Source organism: Capricornis sumatraensis, chromosome 3 (genome assembly GCF_032405125.1).
Source record: "Capricornis sumatraensis isolate serow.1 chromosome 3, serow.2, whole genome shotgun sequence".
In the NCBI taxonomy this organism is placed as follows: Eukaryota; Metazoa; Chordata; class Mammalia; order Artiodactyla; family Bovidae; genus Capricornis; species Capricornis sumatraensis.
In genome coordinates, this window is record NC_091071.1 from 92,559,751 (window position 1) to 92,583,609 (window position 23,859).

Genomic DNA, 23,859 nt, shown 5'->3' on the forward strand with positions numbered 1-23,859 from the left:
CACTCCAGTGTTCTTGCCTGGAGAATCCCAGGGACGGGGGAGCCTGGTGGGCTGCCATCTATGGGGTTGCACAGAGTCGAACACAACTGAAGGGACTTAGCAGCAGCAAGCACCTATTAGGCATTCTTCTATTATTTCTCTAACCAACCATTTATAATTCTCTCTTAAAGAGATGGTTTTGAATTTTCTAGTCATCACCATTTATTATTTTCTAGATTGCAACCAAACTGTTTATCATTTGCTTAAAATGATGAGTTATAGACACTATACAATTTTTTAAATGAGAAAAAACAAACATCTATTCTATTCTATTTTATTTTAAATGCTATATCTATTCTATTTTAAATGCTTCTCTAATATGTCTTTCTAAAAAACAGAAAGTTCTTACAATCCTGCTGCTTTTCAAAAGTTCATTGTACAATAATTTATTCTTTGAAACTTAGAATCACTTTTCACAGAAACAAAATATTAAGAATGATGGTTAAATTTCTTGGGTGGCTCAGAAAAGCATGTTGAAGTGATAGCACTATCTATTTAAAGGTACTATGAGAAATAGGAGAGGTTTCTATCTAGCCTATCAAAGTTGGGGGGGAGGAGGTAGGAGGAAGTCAGTTGATAACTTAAAAAGAGATACTCAGCCCTTAAATGTTCTAAGGGATAGTAGGCCACCTCTTAGCTTTAATTAGTTTAATCCCACTTAAGACAAAATTTTTCATACTATCTTTCCAGTGAATCAACCTTAAGTAACTTAAGTTCTAGTTACTCAGTTGTGTCTGACTCTTTTTGACTCCAGGGACTGTAGCCTTCCAGGCTCCTCTGTCCATGGAATTCTCCAGGCAAGAATACTAGAGTGGATAGCCATTCCCTTCTCCAAGGGATCTTCCTGACACAGTGACTGAACCAGGGTTAGGGTCTCCTGCACTATAGGCAGCTTCTTGATCATCTGAGTCACCTTAGGTAAGAGGACATTAAAGGAGACAAAGCCAATGAAAGTTTTGAAGAACAGAATAATACATCTTTAAAGTTTCGTTTGCCAACTAGTAAGTTTGTTGTTTCAGTATGTAATACACAGTAGAGATGTGTGGCTCAACAAACTGGCACATGGATTATTCTGATTCTAATGTCAGTCTTCCTACTGACTTTAAAAACTGTCATGCTTTAGAAGGTCCTGAACTTTGTCTTTTTCTTTATGGGATATGACAGGGATTTCCACACCACCCCACCTCCCCCCCTCAGTAATAGATTAAGAAGTAAAAATAATGTAAAGAATTTAGCAAATATAAAATGCTACATAAAAAAGTCTGATATATTTCTCGAGTAACTGTAGATTAAACTGAATTTGTCTTATCCTGCCAAACGAGAAATTATCAAATTAGACCCTTATCATATTAGTCAAAATTTTAGATACAGATAATACATATAATCACTATTAATACCTAACACTAATATGGCACTCAATATATGAGACATTTTTAAAGATGAAATATATTAATATATACATATATTCAAATCCCTACTCTACCACTTGACTATGTAGCATTTTGTGCCTCCATTTCCTCATCAGTAAAATATGTATAATTGTGCCCACTTAGGGTGGTCTACAGAAGTGGCTCTTAATTTTTTTGCAACATTGTTGTTTTACTGTGCAATTGTAACATTGTCTATTTACAACTGCAATTAAGATCAACAAATAAAAAAGGAAATTTATTCAATATTATTTCACTTAATAAGAATTACCAAAAGCACAGTTGTGAGCTATCAGTAGAGTATCTACATGAACAAAATGTGCTCATTTATTACCTCTATTAACTGAGGTATAATAACATTTACAAATGCCCATTTTATTAACAAAGTACAGAAAAGCAAAAAGATGAAGCAAAACAATCATTCATCTACAAAATTACAGAAAAGTCTTAAAACAGTTTTAGGAGCCAATTTAGAAATTTAATGCATATATAATTTCAGAAAGATTCTAACACATGATTGCTATTAATAGAAGAAGCAGAGAAGGAAAAGGAAAGGAAACCACGTTTTAGTGAATGTTCACAACATGTTAGGATTTTACATGCACTTTGTACTCTATCATTTAATAGTCACAACTCTGTGAGAAACTCCATCACTACACTAATTTTACAGACAAACTAAAGTTTGGAACTCTTAACAGTTTACGGTTGACTACTACAGAAGTCAGTATATGGAACCTGTGTTCAAACCCAGGCATGTTTCTGAAGTTCTAAAGGTTGTTTCCTATTTATAAAGAGAGTATAAAGGTTAACGCTGATCACCTGTGAATACTGTGGTTAGAAGAATATAGAAATGACTATTAAGTTCAACATTTATATGAAGGACAAATTACATAATTGTTCATTCCCAAAGTTGTAGGATTTTTATTAATAAAAACAGAAAATGGTTATTTGTCTCACTTTTACACTCTTATCAGAAGTTCCAGGATAGGTACATACAAGCTGTGAAGAAATATGAGGAAACGTCCTTAAGCATGTTCCTTGGAATGTTTTTAGAATGGTGAGTTCCACAAAATAAGCACTCAATAAATGTTAGTGATTACCACTGCAGTAAAAAACAAAACAAAACCTTCTGTAATCACATTATTAAAATTTTGATGAAGAAATCTTACTTGGGGGAGGGGGGAGTCAAATCTATTATCACAGAACTAGGGATCTTTGGAATAGACTTTGACAGAAAAATACGTAGAAAGTTGTATTAATAAAACAGAGGAAGCACATAAATCACAGAATAATTCCCAAGTCATTCTCTGGTTTTGTTGATGACCCCTTAAGAGTTATCAGATAAATTTAGTAAACTGCCTTTTCAAATACTAGTAAGCTTTCCAAATACTTATGGCCTATGAATCATCAGTAATTTGCTAGACACTGTAGTAAAATAAATCAATACTAGTGATACTGTCTCATTTAGAATGTTTTATAAATAAGTTTAAAAAAAGCAAATACATAAGTAAATAAACAGTAAACTCAGTTATATAGTTCTTAATTTTACATGTTTATCTGTTCTAAAAATCATACCTGAGAATGCCAGAAAGGTAACTTTAAGATTACCCGACTGGGGCTTCCCTCGTGGTTCAGTGGTTGAGAATCCACCTGCCAATGCAGGGGACACAGGTTCAATCCCTGGTTTGGGAAGATTCCATCGGCCATGGGGTAACTAAACCTGTATGCTGCAACTATCAGGCCCATGTGCCCTAGAGCCTATGCTCCACAAGAGAAGCCACCACAATGAGAAGTCCATGCACTGCAATGGGTGGCCCCTAGATAAAGCCCCATAGCAACAAAGATCCAGCACAGCCAAGAATAAATTAACTTAATTAAATTTCAAAAAAAAGCTCACCGGACAAAAGATACATTGGCAGAATTCATCAGCCAAGAGCAATGTGATGGCACCCTGTCCATTCAGCAAATGCTGGCATGTATTTTACCTTTTCCTTACAATGTAACACGTTTTGTGATATTTTGGTCTTAAGAAAATTCAAGTAATTTATCGATCTTTTTATAATGTTCTTAATACTTGGGGCATTTCCTGAAGCTCTAGTTATTAATTAGATTGTTTATTAATATAGACAGAAACTGGTGTTCAAACAAGCTTAAAATTTAAACTTCAACAAGAAATGAAAATATCTTACTGACAATGTTCTAAGTTAAAAGGAAAATAAGAATTAAAAAGTAAATTTCTTCAATTTTGTCTTTAAAAGTAGGACTTCAAGAGACATACCCATTTTCAAGGGCCTGAAATAGTTAATTTAGAAATTTGTAACTACTTCTGACTGCTGAATTACGGTTTAAAAAAAATACATATATATAGTAGGCATAGTATTGTTACCATTTTGCAATACTACTTTTTTTGGCCACACTCTGGGTGTGTGGGATCTTAGTTTACTAAGACCAGGGATCTAACCTGTGCCCTCTAGAGTGGAAGTGTAGCCCTCTAATCTCTAGACTGCCAGGGAATTTCCAAAATTCTGCTTTAAAAAAAAACTGTGCTCTATAATGTTAGCAAAAATATGTCAAGATTTGGAACATTCAATTTGTGAATGTGATGTCTTCTACTTTCTCTTTCTTGGTATGCTCCTGACATCACACTGTTCTATATCCAGGTGCCAATTGTGGGTCTTCTCAAGTTGTCCAGTTGAATATCACATCATACGTTATGCTTTCTTACACTGGCCTGGTATACTTGCAAACTTATTCTTTTTCTTAATTATTCAAACTTAGTCACTCATACCGAGAAGATTCTCTTAAGCACGTAGAGACAACAATTTTAACCCCTCTTTTGCTTTTCTTTTCTAAGTTCCATTTAGGTATGTTTAGGGTACAATGTTATATTTACTACATTTAATTATTAACTCTAATAAACGGATTTTAGGAGACTTAACCACTACAACAATGACTCTATGGGACAAAGTATGAGTTTTAAAATGAAATAAAAATAAACTGTAACAATAACAACCCTTTTACAAGTAGAGCTGACACGAACAAGAGGGGTTTCAACCAAATGGATCCACTTATACAGGGATTTTCTTTAATAATAAATACTACAGTACTGCAAGATCTGCAATTGGTTGACTCCTCCAATACAGAAGAACCACGAATAAAATGACCAACTATAAATTATACTCAGGTTTCTGACTGCTTGGAGGGTTGGCATCCCTACCTCAGAACTGTTCAAGGGTCATCTGTGGTAATAAGTTTTTTTGTTGAGTATATTAGTTTAAGTTTATATAGTAACTCTACAGATAAGAAATCTTGGGGACTTCCCTGGTGGTCCAGTGGCTAAGACTCTGCACTCCCAGTGCAGGGGGCCCAAGTTCAATCCTTGATCAGGGAACTAGATCCCACATGCCACAATGAAGACTGAAGATCTTGCATGCTGCAACTAAGACCTGGAGTGGACAAATAAATAAATAATTTAAAAAAAAAAAGAAAAGAAAATCTTCACCTACAACATCCTGTAATTTGGCTCCTACATAACTCCTCAGTATTACTTCTCACCATGTACTCTCTAGTTCTTAGCTTCTGTCATTCTGACCTTTATTTAAGGTTATGTATTATGCTCTCCACCATCAGGAATTTTTGAACAAACTGTTCCTTCCACAAAACATTTTTCTCCCCCTTGATCAAGGTGACTCAAATTCATCAACATTTCAGCTAACTAAACACTTTCTTAAGCAAAATAAAAGCTTCCCTTGGTCTTACGTATTGATTAAATTATGCTTCTAAAAACCCTCATATTAAATACCATGTACCTCTACACAGCAAATGAAATAGTTTCAATTTTGCATTAATTTATACAATTATCTGATCAATATCCTTCATTTCTAGGACTTAAGTTCAAAAGAGCAAGACCCATGTCTCTTTTCCCTTACTATTCCAGTAAGCACATAATAGGTGTGAACCCACATTTGTTGAGGAAAGACATTAGCCAACTGCTGATTTAAAAAAAAGATAAACATCAAGTCAATGACCTCTACATAGTTTTGGAGGAAAAATTATTATGATTTTTTGGATGGAACAAAACACAGAGTCATATTTGATAGAACTTGTTAAAATTGCTATTCTTCAGGAAAAAAAAAAAAGTTCAGTAAATGGTAGGGAGTAGGTGGGATGGTAAGTTACATGATGAGGCCAGCTGGAAGTAAATTTAAATAAATCTTTTAAAGTAACTGGAGAAAACAAACTGTATCTTTTTGCTATTTTTTAGGATTTATATACAAGATTTATAATTTTAATTGTATATTACTGATCCTAGGAACCAACCTAAGTATGAATTTTAATTATGAAGGGAAAAAGAACCTCAGTATCCTTGGATAAAATTTTCCTATTTTAACTATAGTGTTAAATTTCCAACTCATACACTTGCTTCAGATTCTGACATAATTACCAGTCATAGTTGCAAAGAACTATTTTCACTGTCTGATTTTTTTATGCAAGTTATTTTTTTCCCTATTTCTTTTCTGACTTGCATTCTGGGAAACAAGTTTTTAAAACATAAATGCAAAGTATATTATTTCTAATCACTATCCTAATTTACCAGGTTATTCTGAAATTCAATCCTAGCTTTCAAACTAGTAAAAATGAGCTCCCCTATCTCCTTATTCCATTGGAAACTTTGTCTTTACTTGAAATACTCTCTTCTGAGGATCTCTCCTCTACCTAAATTCTGATTAACTCAATGTCCTCCCAAGAAGTCCACTGTGACTTACTATACAGAATTCTAATTTCTTCTTTACTCTGAGTATTTACATACTCAGTTTGGTGTCATTTTACAAAGGCTCCTTAAGTGTTTTTCAAGTATGTTTCAGTCACTAAAAAACAACAAAAAAAAGACTTAATCTGAAAAACTTTTGTTTTATTTTTGTCTTCTATTCAAACCAGTTGGCAAATACAGAAAACATCATAAAAATGTTAAGTGACTATGCCATCTGTATTTTGAATGAACATACAATAATTTGGATTACTGATTAAAATAACAAAAGTCCATCTTAGGTCCATACATTTTATCTTATCTGAGACCGAAAAACATACTGTCTACCACTTTTAAGATTGACAGACTTCACTGGTTCTCCAGTTTATATTTTCCCAGGAAAGTGAGAAATGCATTTTCCAATAAGAAGCAAAATAAAAAACCAGTATAGATTACATCCACTGTTTCTGCCTCAACTGACTAGGCTTTTCACCCTGTTAGGTAAGATTAGATCAGTCTAACAGACCTAATTCTTTATCAAGCTATGATGATTGTTAGCTAATACTCAATTCTCTTCAAGGTAGTCATGGACAGTTGATTAGGAGTACGACTGCAATTTTCATGGGTCATTCTTTTTCTCTATCCTTTAATATATAAAATTATAAAATTAGCAAAAAAACTATAAGAAAATTAAATTCCATTATAAAATCAGTACATGCATATGAGTTGATTCTTAAAAACAAATCTAAGAGTTGGACATGACTTAGCGACTAAAGAGAGAGAATACTAAAGTATTCAAAACAGTTAAGAATTCTTCAACCTTCCAGCATCCCACATACTACTTTCTATAAACTAAGGAGTCAATTTGGTACATATTTTTAAAATCATTTCTTAATGTATTTACATAACTATAAGGCATATATTTTATACAACTTTTCTTTTTATAAAAATATATGCATATAAACAAAATTGTGCTACATGTGTACAAATATACTTTTATATGTTGTATACATGTTAATCTTTCTTTTTTTAACATAAATGGAATCATACTATGCACATTATTCTGTGACTTGGTTTCAATTTAGCTTTAGCTATCTTTCCAGGTTTTTAGCCCACAAAAATTTTGCATGACTATTGTTAGTGCTTATCTTTAGACATCATAGGTAGTGTTTCCTAACCTCCTACCCTATAATATTCCAAAATGAATGGATTATTAGTTTCAGTGCCAAGGAAAATGAGTAATGCAGCTTTCTCCATCGTAATGTTGCTTATTTTAAGAGTGTTATAGCAAGTTTTCATTCAGTTTAATATCATTTTTCATCATTCCAAAAATGTTTAAATCTATAAATTTATATTTTAATAAAAATATATGTATATAAAGAATATATACATTTAGTAAATCAAGGTTTAAAATTTATAAAAATTAAAATTTACCTTTATAAAAAGCAAAAGAAAGAAAGAAAGTGAAAGAAAGTGAAGTCGCTCAATCGTGTCTGACTCTTTGCGACCCTATGGACTGTAGCCCACCAGGCTCCTCCGTCCATGGGATTCTCCAGGCAAGAATACTGGAGTGGGTTGCCATTTCCTTCTCCAGGGACTCTTCCCAACCCAGGGATCGAACCAGGGTCTCCCGCATTGCAAGCAGAAGCTTTAACCTCTGAACTACCAGGGAAGCCCATATAATATAGCAAATCTGACTGCTAATTAGAAAAACTAGACACATACACAATTCATTTTCTGATTCAAGTGTACAAAAAACAGAGAAGCTGCTGAAAACTGTTTTCAGAGAATTCTTACCAGCTTAAAGAAAACTTTAAAAACAGTTTATCATCATACTGAAAACACAGAAACCACAAACGGTAAGAGCAGCAGACCAGAAAAACAATATGAGATTGAAATCTGTATTATGTGCATCTAGTCTCCTCTCATATATGTAAGAAAACTGTAGTAATGTGACTGATAGTTTTGTTTTTTAACAGACCAAATAATACTATATTCTTCAAACTAGAAACAGGAGTCAAATCAAGTGGATAGCAAAATGAACACCTACTAAAAATTTACTAATCTTAAAAAAAGCTAACCTGGATCACTTAGATAAGATGTTCAAAAATATAAGCTGTTAGGTTTTATTATCAAAAAAGATTGTTAAAAGGAAATGCTATAGTATGTGTAGAAGAAAATACAGTTCATTTTTATACTTCTATAAAATAATTAAAAGTTAGTACTTGCTAAATAAAAAAGGAATTCGTAAGGATTGGCGTGATTTAGGAAAGCCTATGGCCACACAAAATCATTGCCATAATTACTGGTGGTATTTGTAGCTGGTAAGAGCTTTCTGATATACAGTGAACTGAACACTGTAGCTTTAATTGAAGTTTGAATGTTATAAACAGTTAGATGTCTGGCTCTGGCCTGCATTCTAATACCATCAGCAGAACAGAGATGGGAAGCATAAACAAACCTTTTAACTAGATTACAGTCTCCAAAATGGCCAAGAAATCCTTCAGCACAAACTCCGGTGTGACGAATGTAGAAGAAGGAAAATGATTTTGGAATAATGCTAAAACACAACTTCTAAATTTCTGTCATTACTGGAATATGTATTCGATTTCTCCTAACTATTTTGATGTTACTTAATATTCAGTAATGACAACTTTATTATTAATTGAAGTTTGAATGTTCACTGAGTTCACTGAATATTCACTACAGTGTTCAGTTCATTGTATATCAGAAAGCTCTTACCAGCTACAAATATCACTGGTATGATAAATACCCAAATAAATAAAACTCTTTTCTATTTTACATAACATATACTTTTTAGATCAGTATACTTTTTAGATCAGTAAAGAAGCTATGTAAAAATCAACACATTTTGTTGAATGTGGAATACTTCCCTCCTCCAACACCAGTGAACCTAGATTATTATTTTTAGATACTAGAGATATTAAGAATGTATGGATTATATTAATTAGTGGTCAACAGAATGGTAGATACTTCTGGAATCAAGGCGTAGAAAACAACAGCTTCGCATACAAGGAAAAATCACAGAATTTAATCGCAAGTTCTCTTAAGAAAAGGTTACAAAGGTCAAGCCAAGAAAGGACTCAAATCAGAATTTTAACCAACTCTGAACTGTATGCTTTCCACCATGTATGGTATCATTAGTGATTTTCTTTTCTGTCCAGCTACATTAGAAGATAAACCTTAATATACATTAAGCCTAGTTCACCCTTTGTCTGAAGCGTTATACCGAGTCATTCCAACCTCTAAAATCTTACATGATATAAATACCTCAAAGTGAAATGCTAAAGAGTTAGAATCTCTACTTTCAACTGAATTACCTGTAGGTTATCTAAAGGAGATTATTTAGGACCATAGATTTTTTTCACTCCCACCAATTATTTAGATTAGTTTAAAAGCAATAAATCGCATTTATTATAAAGCTTCTTTTCTAAAGAATAACAGATGACATAGAATAGTTCTATAGCATTTAAAAATATTTCCAAACTCTACTGGTCATATGCATTGGTATAATATTTATAGGATAACAGAGTAAGCATACAGAATGAATTGCATTACTTAGGATGGATATGAAAGTTACTTGATTAATAAAATAGAATTTTTTTAAATTATTTTTTTCTCCTAAAAGTAAAGGATATAAAAATCAACTTTGCTAACTGGATCTTAATTCAGTAGCTGCTTTAAAGAACAACTACCTAATAATTTCGGCATCTAGAGAATCCAAGTCGTACATTCTTATACCAAAAAAATTTGACTTTAAGCAATACTGAAGAGTATGTTAAACTTCATCCTATATTCATCATGTAGTAATTATGAAAAATATTGTAAGATCGAGGGTACAGAAAGTACGCATATATACATACCAAAACATTAGGCAATATAAACTCTGTTTTGTTTATAGGTTTTCCATTATCAACAGTTATACAAAAATTTTTATAGTAAATATTCAGTGGATCACAAATTGTTGAAACCTTCAAACTTCATGAAACAAAATGCTAAATTTAATTCTATGCAAGACAAAGTAAGTTTAATATCTAGAAGGTCTAAGTGTCATTTTTGCTGTATGATGAGAAGACTGACGATGTATATTTTATTTCCAAGTTGTATACTGGTCTGTTTTTCTGTCCTTATAAATTTTGAGAAAATTTCCAGTACCCTATCAATAAGCTATTGGGGCCACAATTTTACTAATGTTTATCAGAGTACTTACTGACTGATAAAAATTCTTTACTATCTTTAATTAGAAAGTGTCATGAATTTACCATGATGGAATATTGTGCTGCCAATAGGTTTTTTTTGTTTTGTTTTATTCTAATAGGTTTCCTCATTTATAACATGGAGACAATGTTACAATGTTTTTAGGACTACTTTAAGGACTGACTGAGATTGATAATATTTATCACAGAGCTAGTCAGTTAAAATGAATGGTAAGTAATATAATTATTACTAACACAGAAAATTAAGAATGAATGTGAAAGAGATCAGAATTGACTGACCCTCAGAAATCTATTTACCTTCACAAAATACTGTACCCAGTAGGGGATCCCCTCCTTTTTTTAACCAGTGAAAAAGTATTATTCTAAAAGGTATATAACAGCGAAGCAAATTCAGGAAATCTCTAACATGCTTTTAAATTTATGTATTAAAAACTATGACAGAACTAAAATAGTACTTTTTGTTTCTAAGAAATCATTCAACTAAGAACTCATTTTACTAAGGCACTGGAAACGATGTCACATATAAAGATTAAAAACTGCAACTGATTTAAAACTAGAATGGGGAAGTTTCTTATGAGGATACTGGAGAAATACATGAAGTACACGTTAAAAATTCCAAAACTCCTAAGCGGTATGTGTATGTTAGTTGTTCAGTCATATCTGACTCTTTGTGACCCCATAGACTGTATGTAGCTGCTCTGTCCACGGAATTCTCCAAGCAAGAATACTAGAGAGGGTTGCCATTCCCTTCTCCTGGGGATCTTCCAGAGCCAGGGATGGAACCCTGGTCTCCTATATTGCAGGCAGATTCTTATCATCTGAGTTACCAGGGAAGCCAATTAATTATTCCATTTTAATTAAATCATACTGTCAGCTTAAACTATGGTAGAAAATAACTAAATCTGTACAATGTCTTCCAATGAACCATGAAAGATGACTTCTTATATGAGATGTAAAGAGAAAGTTACTTTAGAAGGAAAAAAAGTTTAAGATTAGAGAGTTGGGTTTTTAGGAGGGGTGATAATTTAGTAAAAAATACATACTTAAATGAACAGTGTTGGTCACCTTCAAAGAGAAGTATATAGCAATAAAATATCATAAGTGATAGCCATATACACTATTTTCATGGTCTAAAATTACTGAATTATATACAGAAATCTACAGAATACAGTATTAAGTGCAAATTTTTTTCTTTATATTAGTTTGTTCTAATAAAATACAGCAAATATCCTTTTTAAACATCCATTTTTCTACCTGGCACTATCCATTTAGTTCATAAAATTAATTTAGGTAGAAATATTAAATAATTTATGACCAATACACCTGTGTAACACAATTAAGATACCTTCCACAAACTGTAGGGACCCATCCTTGTTTCTCAGATGCCTAGCATGGTGCCTGACATATATTAGATACTCGATAAACGTTTAATGAATGAGTACAATCTGTTTAGCACATACATTTCAAAATACAGACAAGTTTGCAAAGGTTCATAAGTTGCACATAGGCTTTCTGGCTGACTTCCTGGGGTCCCACTGATGACTAGGAATAATCTTCATATCCACAGAAAACTGGAAAGTTGGTAATTGTCTGGGTAAGGACCAAAAAAAACAAAGGGAAACACGTCACCTATGTTACAGTTGCTTTATAGAGCTGGTAAATGCAGGCTAATCATTCCAATAACCTATTCTGCCAGTTACTCAATGAAATGAAATTTAAGTATATCCCAAATATTTGCTAGTACACTCTTAATTGGAATTTTTTAATCCCTTATTTAAAATAAATCATTTTTGTCAAATCGCATCCTGTACAAAATATGTTTTTACTTCTTATGAGTACTATTTGTTAACAGGATTTAATTTGGCCACTAGAAAAAGTGAGAACCATAGTAAAGATAAAGAAAAAAAATCATGGTAGTGAATACACTGTAGCAGGAAGGAAAGGAAAAAGGAAGAAAATGAAGAAATTCTACATCTGAGAGTCAAGAAATTCAAATATGTCTAACTATAATATCAAATATGACAAACAACCATTAGGGCCTACTGTGTACTGAAAACTGTGCTGTGGGGGATATAAATGCTAACAAGAAAAAAATATTTAGTCTTACTTAAGTAGTTCATAGAGCAAGTTTCATAAAAAAGCATTTATAATACAATATGCATTTTTCATATATATATATATATATATCTTAATACAGGAGTAAGAAGTATATTCACTGGTTAACTAGAAGTGCAGGGGGGGAAATAACCATTAGGGAAAGCTGAAATAATTCTCAAAACAGTCACAATCCACAATGAGAGGAATCAGTACCCCCTAAAAAAAAAATCAACAACAAATTACTGAATTGTAAATGGACAAAATTACAGTTTTATAGCTATTTATTTTAATATTATTAGAATATGACCCCATATAAACACCTTAAGTGTCATGTGCACAATAGTTTTATTCCCGATAAAAGAAAATGAGATAGTGTAGCTTAGCGAATGTCAAGAGACCAGAGTTCTCTGGTCCATGTGCTGTTTACTTTCAGGCCTTGGAACTCTGCATAAGCTTCTGCAACTCTTTGAACTCCCGCAATATGGAAAATGAAGCGTTGGATAAAATGACCTCCAAGATACCACCTCCATGAAACTTACAACTCTAAAATATATCTTAATACATAAAAAACAAGCCATAAAAAAATAAACAGCTTTTTTAAAGGTAAGTCATTTTTCAACTTAGAGGCAGTCTAGAATCTTTAAACTATATAGGGTTACCCTGAGGGTGGTGGAATAAGAAATCTTTTTAAATAAAAACAGAAAGTAAGTAAAGTATTATAATCAAGCTATAAATTTTCTCTCAGCTGCCTACTGGGAAACTAGCACCCCAATAACCTACTCAATTCACTTTACTTAAAAGTTATTTCTTCATTATATTCTACTTCGGTCTTTTATGTTAAGGTTGCTGAGGTATTAAGGTGAGGACAAGAAATCCTAGGTGGATCTGAAATACTATTATTGGGAGACAAACTTGAACTTGGCACAGATTTCTGCCAAAGTGCACCAATTACACTTCAGAGAAAGGTAAGAAATTGTTCAAATTCACAACAGAAAGGAGAGAAATAGGACCATGTTGTTTATTGCTACACAGCTTTTCCTTCCCCTGTGTAAATGTCTACTTTTGCACACAGTTGGTAATTAAAATTTTACAGAACAAGCTTCTACATATGCAACGCTTTCCTGTCTCTAAAGTGTAAATATATTGTGTTTTCGCTTTACCATCAAGAAAATTAAAAAATTAAAAGTATTATCATGTGTTTCTAATATTTGTGTCAAATATCCTTCTAGATTTATTTTTCTTCAATCCTTTCTAGTTGATCAAATTGCTGTTTTCACATTGCCAGTCTGATCACAAAATTGCTACTTCACAGGAGAATATTTTTTGCTGACATAAATTATGGGATCAGAGATACCAATGCAGTTATAAGAAAAGGGTGTGTATGTGTGTGCCTGTGAGAGAGAGAGAGAGAGAGAGAGATTGTGTGTGTGTGAATGTGTGCATCCATCTTTAAGGAAAGGATAAAGAAATGTACATATGAAACAAAATACCACTTTCTAATGTAAGCTCTAGTAAAAGGCCTACATCAGAAACATACTTTCTAGCATTTCTGAAATCAAATACAGTACTGAATTTGAAAACCATTCACTGAGAACATACCATGTAAAAATGAAAAATAGTTATTTTTATCAACACTGTTCCTTTATAAACCTAAATCTGATTTATCTTTCAATTTATATCTCACTACAATGCATGTATTAACTATACCATCATGATTTCCTTGACTTATGAAAACATTTTAGGAATTTGTATCCTTTCACATATAGTGAGCAATCTGGTTCAGTACCCCCCAGAGATGAAAAACTCATCTCAATTTACAACAGTAAATAAATAATTCAGTTAAAACTGCAAGTGGTACAAATCCAGCAAACTATTGATGGAGAGGTTTTGCCTTCCATAAAGTCAGAACAACATAAAAGTTTTCAATGGGGATTACTTGTTCAGACAAGTTACAAAGATTAGAAAAATACTCAGATTAACTATAAAATAGATAATATTCTCATCTTATGTAAAATAAATATCATGAACATATACAGGGAGAAACAATACCAGTGATATTTAACTTAAAGCATTTTAACCTTTTAACTTTAATATGCTGATATATGAAACAAACATTAAACAAAAAAAGCAGTAATACAAGTCAAAACCTAACCAAAGGCCTCTATCAACCCAAATTTTGAAATTTTCTATGCAAGTCAGACGAAACAAAAAAAAAGGAAAATTAAACCCAGGAAGCAAAAACCAATCAAGTCTGCTCCAACACTGAAGTCAATATCCAAATCACATACAGAACCAAAAAGGGGAAAACACTCAGGTCTACAAATGGATAAGCAGTTCCGATACAATCCAGATCCCGACATTTTCCCACTCAGAAACAAATGCAGTGGAGCTTTTCCTAGGGAAAAAGGAAAAAAGCTCTCCAAATGATTTTTTTAAAGTGACATCTAGAAAGTGTGCCTCTTTCTGTCTCTTTCCCTGGCGCCTCATTGGAGGAAGGAGGGGGTTGTTTTTGTATTCTCCCCCACTGGAGCAAGACACAATCAGATGTTAGCTGGAGGAGAGAAACCACTTTTGACAACAGCAAATAAAAATAAAAAGTGCCCTTCCTCCTCTGACAGGATGGGCACCCACCTCACACACCCCTCCCCACTCCAACCCCTCCTTCACCACCCCCCCCAGCACCACCCCCTCCTCACCCCGGAGCTCCACTGCGTATGTGGTTTGGTGCTACTGTTGCCCCGGAGTTAAAGTCAGAGCCAGAGGAAGGCAATGAAGCCCCCACAGACACACTTACCTTTTCTGCCCCCCACTTTTGAGTGCCTTCCCTGGAGCTGTGGAGGATGACACAAAGGGTAATAAAGGGGGGGGGGGGGAGTGGAGGAGGAGGAGGAGGCGAAGGAGGAGGAGAGCTGGGGAAGTGGCTGCTCCTGGGTGTAGTGAGATGTCTCCAGCCAGGGCCAAGCAGCAGCAGCAGTAGCAGCAGCAGCAGCAACAGCAGAGAAGGGTCTGTGTTGCTAAGAGGCTTTTGGTCTCTTTCTCTCCTCTCACGGCCAAAGAGGAGGAGGATGGAGGGGGCTCGGGAGAGAGGCTAGTGGAGGGGTGAGGGGGTAGGAGTCGTGGATGGGGGTTTTCGAAGAAGAAGAAACTCCTTCTCCTTCTCTCTCAGGCTCAATCCCCCTCTCAGGTCTCAGGGCTGGAGGGTGGGGGAAGGAACTCAGCCGCCTTCCCCCCACCCCCCTCAATTCAAGGTTGAAGTGGGATAAAATTAGTGTCCTGTCCCTTTAAAAATAGAAATAAAAGGTGCCCCCCCTCTGCCACTGCCTCTCTCTTCATCATCAGCTGCTGCTGCTGCTGGGGTCTCTCTGCTTGGGGGGGGAGGGGGGTTCGGGTAGAAGAGACGGGAGGCACTCACTGCGCATGTCCCTCTCTGACGGGAGGCTGGTTGGTTGAAGGCAGGAGGAGGGGGAGGGGAGGAAATGAGATGGTTTCCCAGAAGGCTCCGAGGCGATCGCGACCCGGAAGACATTGTAGCAGGGGGTAGAGAGGCGGGGGCGGAGAGTAGGAGGAAGTCGCTACTCTTTAACACCCCCAGTCCCCTCCTCCCTCCTAAGGGAAAGTGGAGGAACGGAAGTGGGCGTGGACGGAGGCTAAAGGAGGTCACGTGTTTGGGCGGGAGAGGGGCGGGGTGGGGAGGCGGTGCCTGCGCGGGGCATGCCGGGAGTCGGTGAATTCGTTGGCAGCTGCAGGTGAAGCAGAGCCGAGAACGCTGCGAGAGGAACCTGTGAAGCGATTCCCACCGTCTCCGGAATCCGGCTCTACCCTGGTAAGAGACAGCTTTTCCATGAGAGGTAACCTGGAGTGGACTAGCCTCAAAACGTAAGCCTTGGGCGCCTGTGGCGAAAGGCGAATCGAAAAGGAGAGGACGGAACGCTTTAGAGACTGGGAATGCGGGAAGGGGGGCAGGCTTGTCTAGGCCAGACAGGCCAGAATCTAGGCGGGCTCCTTCCGTCTCGTGGCTTCCCTCTGAGCCAGCCGGCGGCGAATCCTGGACGAGCGTAGGGAGCGTAGATGAGCTCATGAACCTAAATCTGTGGCATGTGGTGACTACACTCGGTGATGGTGAGAAATGTGATGGTCCAGGTGTAAGAGAGAAATGGGATCTCAGAACCCTCAGCAGATGACTCTGTTAACTGCTTCTTCATCTCACAGTGGGGCACCTGTCCAGGGAGAGAAACAAGCTGTGTGAATTTTGGCAACTTCTGTCATTGGATGTATTGTTTATATTGGGTGTTACTACCATCAGTCCTTATTTCGTTAACCGCACAGAAATTCTGGAGTGGCTTTGAGGAGGGAGCAAGCAGGCAGTTGGTTCTTCAGTAGAATTTTCCTCCGTGTCTCGCGTGATTTCCGCAACAAAATGCCTGTAGCATTTCTCAGAAGGGGGGTATGGAATTGTGTAATTCTTGATATTGTGTCTTAGTAATCGTTGATAGAGAAGTGGACATCATCAAACTTTTCCCTTTAGTGTAGATGCGAGATTTTTAAAAGGATGTTTTTAGTTTCTTTGGTTACTAGCCTCAGATTTAGAGCCGTTGGTTTCTCAAATGCTACTGTTTTTGCTGGAAGTAATAGTTCCCTCATGTTAATTCAGAGTGTTTAAAAAAGACGAGTTTTCATTAATAATTGTTTTAAGTAAAATAGCATTGTTTCTTTCTCACATTCTGTCCATAAAATCATAAATAAAACCATTTCAGTCTTTCAGTTATGATTTTTTGTAAACTTTTTTTTAAACCCAAGACTCTGAAATTCCTCATGTTTATTGTGTTTGTATTACTTAATTCTGTAGTGATTTCTTTTAGGGTATGCTATCAGGTAAAGTTACTGCTTAGTCGTCTTGTATGTTTTGACACTGACTTTTGTTTATGCACCACTGACTAGTGCTTTTACCACTTTCCATGTGTGCAATAATCCTGTCAAATGGAATAAAAACTGGACTCTGGTGCCTTAAAGTTTTGTTTCTATTGAAACCAAATATATGACACTTTAGAACAAAAAAATTATAGCAGAGCCATAAAAGTGCCATAGATAACAAACTTTAAATCGTTTTTTTGCGTCAAAACACTAAATGTGCAAAAGAGTGTACAAATCATAGTTATAAAATGTAATGATTAGTTCTAATGATTAGTAAACAGAATGTGGAAAAATGCACAAGCCACAGATATACAGTATAATGAATAATTGTGAACACAGTATTCTGTATCAAAATGAAGAATTAGAACATTGCAGTCCCCTTCACTTTTATTTCAAGTATTTTTTAACCACCTTTGTCAGCATTCCTAAACAATATAGATTGGTTTTACCTTTTTTAAAAAAAAAGATATCCTGTATGTAACTGAATTACATGTTATGTATCATTTTCAGTCAGTCCTGTTAAGTCTAGTTCATGTATTTTCATTGCTGGTAGTAATGTTTATAAGTAAGTATAGTGTAGTAAGTCATTTTGTGAACGTACACAATTTAACTAGTCTAGTATTATGGACATTTGGATTGTGGCCAGTTTTTAGCGCTTAGAAATAGTACAACTCTGTAATCTTAAGCATGCATTTTATATACGTAGCATGCATTTCTGCAGAATGTAGACTATGCCAAACTTTTTAAAGTGAATATATCAATTTATACTCCCCCCAACAATGTATGATAGATCCTTTTTTCTACAGTTTTGAAAACAGTTGGTAGTTTTTGTTTTTGCCAATCTGATGAAGCTAGCTTTATGTTATTATTTTAATTTGCAGTTCCTGATTGTTAATGGGGTTGAGCAGTTTTTCAAAAATTTATGACTCCTTTCTTGTTTTTAATGCTTCATTTCACTTTCTTCTCCCCTATGGAAGCTTCTGCAACCTTTTTGTTTGAAGCTTATAGATTCTTATCTTTGTTTTATACAGTGTTCTGAAACATCACAGTAATGTGAGATAATTCATGAGTCCATAGAAATTTATATACATTTCATGAGTTCTTTCAGCCTAGCAACCTGTATCCCTCAGCTCTAAAGTTCGTGATTCATTTTCTGTAATTTCCCTACCTCAGTGTTTCTTGTACCTGCAATTAGACATTATACTGCTGGACCTATTTCCTTTCTCCCATTTTTCATATTTTTCCAGTTTTTTGCTTTACACTTTCTGGAAAATGTACTTGATTTTTCAAACCTTGGGACTTTCATTTCTCCTATTGTTTTTTTTTATTTTCAGTAGCATTTTTTGATCTTTGTATTTTTTTCCCCCCATGGCATTTCTAGTATTTTTTCTCTTTATGGATTTAAAGTTTTGTTTTGAGGTTTATTCTCCCTGCGCACTCTGTGTTTTCTAAGTTATTCTTTGTGTTGATGTATTTTAGTCTCACTTTAGGGGCTTTCCTTGGCTCTGTTGTGATCCTTGATTGTGTTCAAATTTTTGTAAGGAACGTTGAAAACTTATTTCATGCCTTTCTTAACTTAGCTAAGGTTTGCTAGCTGTTGATGGTTCTCACTGTGGAAAAATTTGGCTGGGAAACCCAAATATCAATTTCCTTAAAGTTCCTTTAGGTATTTGGAAGTTTTTTTTCTCTTGGGCTAGTAAGAGTCCAACAAGAAGGATTGTCTAATTTTCTGCCTTAGAGTCAGTGGTTCTTAGCTGTTTCAATATGATCTCCCCAAGACATTTGTCAGTGTCTCGGAGACACATTTGGTTATCAGAAATGGGTTGCTACAGAAAACCACTGGATAGATGCTGCAGGTGCTGTTGAACATCCTACAGTGCATAGGGAAGCCACTCACAACGGAGAAATTACCCAGTTCTAAAGGTCAGTATTGCCTCTTGCGCCTGGTATAAGGTATCAAGGTATAAGCTTGATTTCCAGTGCTCTGAGAACCAGGTAAAAACAGAGCTCAGGAATCTCAACATTCTTTATTTTTTTTTTTTTTAATTCTTTGATACTCTCACCCTCTACTGTGCTTGCTGTCTCTTAGTGTAGGATCTTTCTGTATTATCCTCTCTGGAACCACTTGTCTTCTGATGGAGTGGAGTAAGGGATTCTGCTTAATTTTGATCATTTTAGCACTGCAGGCCTTTTGGAGATGGTTTTGTCAATGAATTTTAACCCAAACTAAAATACTGGCTATGTTATGTGTTTATCTTATTTGAACAGGATTGGCTGATGAGTCTAGATAGCCTTGTACATTGTACTAATGCTTTATGGGAAAATAAGATACGAGTTGAACATTATAAACTAGGAGGTGGATGAAACTTGGTATAGATAGTTGGCTTCCCTGGTGAAGAATGTAAAGATGGTAAAGAATCTGCCTACAGTACAGGAGACCCAGGTTCAATCCCTAGATCGGGAAGATCCCCTGAAGAAGCCCTGGTGAAGAATATAAAGATGGTAAAGAATCTGCCTACAGTACAGGAGACCCAGGTTCAATCCCTAGATCGGGAAGATCCCCTGAAGAAGTGAATGGCTACCCACTCCAATGTTCTTGCCTGGAGAATTCCATGGGCAGAGGAACCTGAAGGGCTACAGTCCATGGGATCGCAAAGAGTCAGACATGAGTAAGCAACTAACACTTTCACTCTCACGTTCCTCATTCTTTTACTACTTCAATTTGTTTCCCCCTTTTCACTCCTGGTGTGGCTTAGATAGTTATCTTCACACAAGCATGTGTTGAGATTGCTAATTTTTTCTAATATTTTCCCCTTAATCTCACATAGTTCTCTCTTTCTCTTCACCTCCAATAAAGTCTTTGTTTTTTGTATTTTATACTGCTTCTTTGATTAATAATGGAATTGAGATTACTATGACGTTTTGTGTAATGAAGTATGAAGATTGAAGTCAGATTTGACAAGATTAAAATTTTAAGTGTGTTAGTTTTCTTTGGACACACTCATGCACGTTTTCAGTTTTCCTTAATCTTTCCACAGTGTATAAAAATAAACACTTTTTATATGGATGACCCAGAAATGTCAACTTATACTGCTCTTTTAAAATAATCACTTCTCCTAATAGTTCCATATATATCTACATCAACTTACTTTATAATGAATAAATACCTAAAATATTTTCTCTAAAACCTGTTGGTTTGTGTTATGTCCAGCTGTGTTATAGCAGCACTTTGATGCAATATCTGATGGCATAATGTATTTAAAAAGTTATGTTGAAATAATTATCTGTGACATACTTTTTAAAAGTTAAAATTTTGTTGTTATAGTTACTACTGATTACTTTGTATTCTCAAATCATAAGATACATTAAGTATGCAACATGATTATTTTTTAAGTTCCCCAAAATTAATATAAATTCAGTGTAAAAGTAAAAACTGAAATTCACCTATAATCTCTACACTCATAATTAATTCTGTTAAGATGTTGATATATGTTATTTCAGTATTTTTTTGCCTGTTTCTGTACATTTATTAACAAAACTGGATTATAGAGTTTTGTTGTATACTTTTAAAAGAAATAATATTTTGCTAGCATCTTTCCATTGTATTACATACTTGTATAAAATATTATGATACTTATTTGCTTTATATTACAGAAATCTGCCAGCCTCTGGGAGCTGTGTTCCTGTATAATGCCTTGATCAGTGTTACTTCTCTTTAAAATAAAATATTAAAAAATTTCGCTTTCCCTATATAAATGCTCTTCCAGCATCTGATTTTTAAAAACAACAACAAACAGATGAATTAATCTTAAAGTAAAGTAGCTTTAGAGTAGCTAGCATTTCCCTTGAATTAGCGTTCATTGTTTTGCAGATATTCCTGTAGGGTAACAATCTGCTAAAGCAGATTTTGCCTGTACATTTTTTTTTCTTCATTTATAGATTATCTGTCTTACTGACTTAGACTGCCTTTGTTCTTACATTTCATTTTCACAAATCTTTTATAAGATTTTATTCCTACCTGATATTTTCACAGATTTTGACTTTGAGTGTGCCTTTTTTTCTTTTAAATTTTTTAACGAATATGGGGGTTTTGATTTGTTTTCCAGAAAAATTGGGTATAGAGTACAGTGAATTGCTATATAGCCACACTCACCCAGCTCATCTTACTATAACCTAGTTTCCTTTATTATTAATATCTTACCTTAGTGTGGTACGTTTGTTGCAATTGATGAACCAGTATTGATATATAATTATTAATCAAAGTTTATAGCTTACATTAAGGTTCCCTCCTTGAATTTAACATTATGGGTTCTGACAAATGTGTAATGACATATATCTGCCCTGACAGTATCATACAGAATAGTTTAACTTATCTAAAAGTCCCTTGTGTTCTGTTCTCCCATTCATGCCTTGAACTCTTGGCAACTAATGATTTTTTCATGATCTCCCTAGTTTTGCTTTTTCAAAATTGTCATATAGTTGGAATCATACAGTGTCTACCTTTTTCAGATTGGCTTTTTCCCTTGGCAATATGCCTCCCAAGTCTTTTCCATTTCTTTTCATGACTTGATAGCTCAGTTCATTTTAGCAGTGAATATTTCATCTGATGGATGTATCACAGTTTGTTTATCCATATACCCACTGAAGGACATCTTGGTCTTCCAGATTTTGGCATTTATGACAGAAGTTGTCATAAACATTCAGATGCAAGTCTTCGTGTGGACAAAAGTTTTTAATTCACCTGGGTAAAATAACAACGTTCCTGATTGTTGGATTATGTGATAAGTACATTTAGTTTTGTAAGAAACTTCCAAACTGCCTACCAAAGTGAGTGTACGTACCATTTTGCACTCCAGTCAGCAGTAAATCAGAATTCTAATTACTTCATGTCATCCTAGCATTGGAGAAGGCAATGGCACCCCCACTCCAGTACTCTTGCCTGGAAAATCCCATGGATGGAGGAGCCTGGTAGGCTGCAGACCATGGGGTCGCTAAGAGTCAGACACAACTGAGCGACTTCACTTTCATGCATTGGAGAAGGAAAATGGCAACCCACTCCAGTGTTCTTGCCTGGAGAATCCCAGGGACGACGGAGCCTGGTGGGCTGCCGTCTATGGGGTCACACAGAGTTGGACATGACTGAAGTGACTTAGCAGCAGCAGCATCCTAGCATTTGATCCAAACAATCCATTGTTTAGGATTTAGTCACTTAATTTGTTTATTGGCTGTGCTTTCTCTAATTGTGGCATGCAGGTACTACTTTTCATGGTGGTGTATGGACTTCTCATTGCAGTGGCTTCTGTTGTTGTGGATCACAGGCTCTAGGCGTGTGGACTTGAGGGTACTTGAGCTTTAGTAGTTGCAGTACACAGGCTCAGTAGTTGTGGGCCACAAGCCTAGTTGCTCCAAGACGTGGAATTTTCCCAGACCGGGAATCAGTGTCCTCAACATTAGCAGGCAGATTTTTATCCACTTCACCAATGGGAAGTTCTGGATTTAATCATTCTTACAGGTATAGATTGTTGTTTTGATCCCCAGTGATAAATGATATTTCTAGAAATATACACAGGAGTCACATCTCTGGATCATATAGTAACTTTATTTTTACTTTTTTAAGGACTCTACATACTGTTCTCCATGCTGGCTGTGGAACTTACGTTCCCACAAACAATGTAAGGGGATTCCCTTTTCTACACACCATTTCCAACATTTATTGCTTGTAGACTGTTGTTGATAGCCATTCTGACCTATGTGAGGTGATAACTCGTTTTCTGTCACTCAGGTATGTCTAACTCTGCAACCCCATGGACTGCAGCATGCCAGGATTCCAAGTCCTTCACCATCTCCCGAACTCGTGTCCATTGAGTTGGTGATGCCATTCTTCATCATCTTATCTCTGTTGTCTTCTTCTCCTCCTCCCTTCAATCTTTCCCAGCATCAGGGTCTTTTCCAGTGAGTCAGCTCTTTGCATCAGGTGGCCAGATATTGGAGCTTCAGGATCAGTTCTTCCAGTGAATAATAAGCGTCGATTTTCTTCAGGATTGATGGGTTTGACCTCTTTGCTGTTCAAGGGAGTCCTCTCCAGCACCACAGTTCGAGGGCATCAGTTCTTCCGTGTTCCATCTTTTTTATTGTCCAGCTCTCACATCTGTACATGACTGCTGGAAAAACTATAGCTTTGACGGTATGGACCTTTGTCTGGAAAGTCATGTCTCTGCTTTTTAATATGCTGTCTAGGTTTGTCATTGCCTTTCTTCCAAGGAGCAAGTGTCTTTTCATTTCATGGCTGCACTCACCATCCTCAGTGATTTTGGAGCCCAAGAAAATAAAATCCTTCACTGTTTCCATTGTTTCTCCGTTTATTTGCCATGAAGTGATGGGACCTAATGCCATGATCTCA

General features: G+C 35.4%; 1 protein-coding gene across 1 annotated transcript in view; it reads left to right on the plus strand.

Moving 5' to 3' along the window:
• Positions 1-16,303: 16,303 nt before the first annotated feature.
• Positions 16,304-23,859, plus strand: part of ORC4 (origin recognition complex subunit 4) — a 92,351-nt gene continuing 84,795 nt past the window's right edge. The window contains exon 1 of the mRNA XM_068968070.1: positions 16,304-16,371. The gene's annotated coding sequence lies outside the window, so the exon portion shown is untranslated. The remainder of the gene's footprint in view (positions 16,372-23,859) is intronic.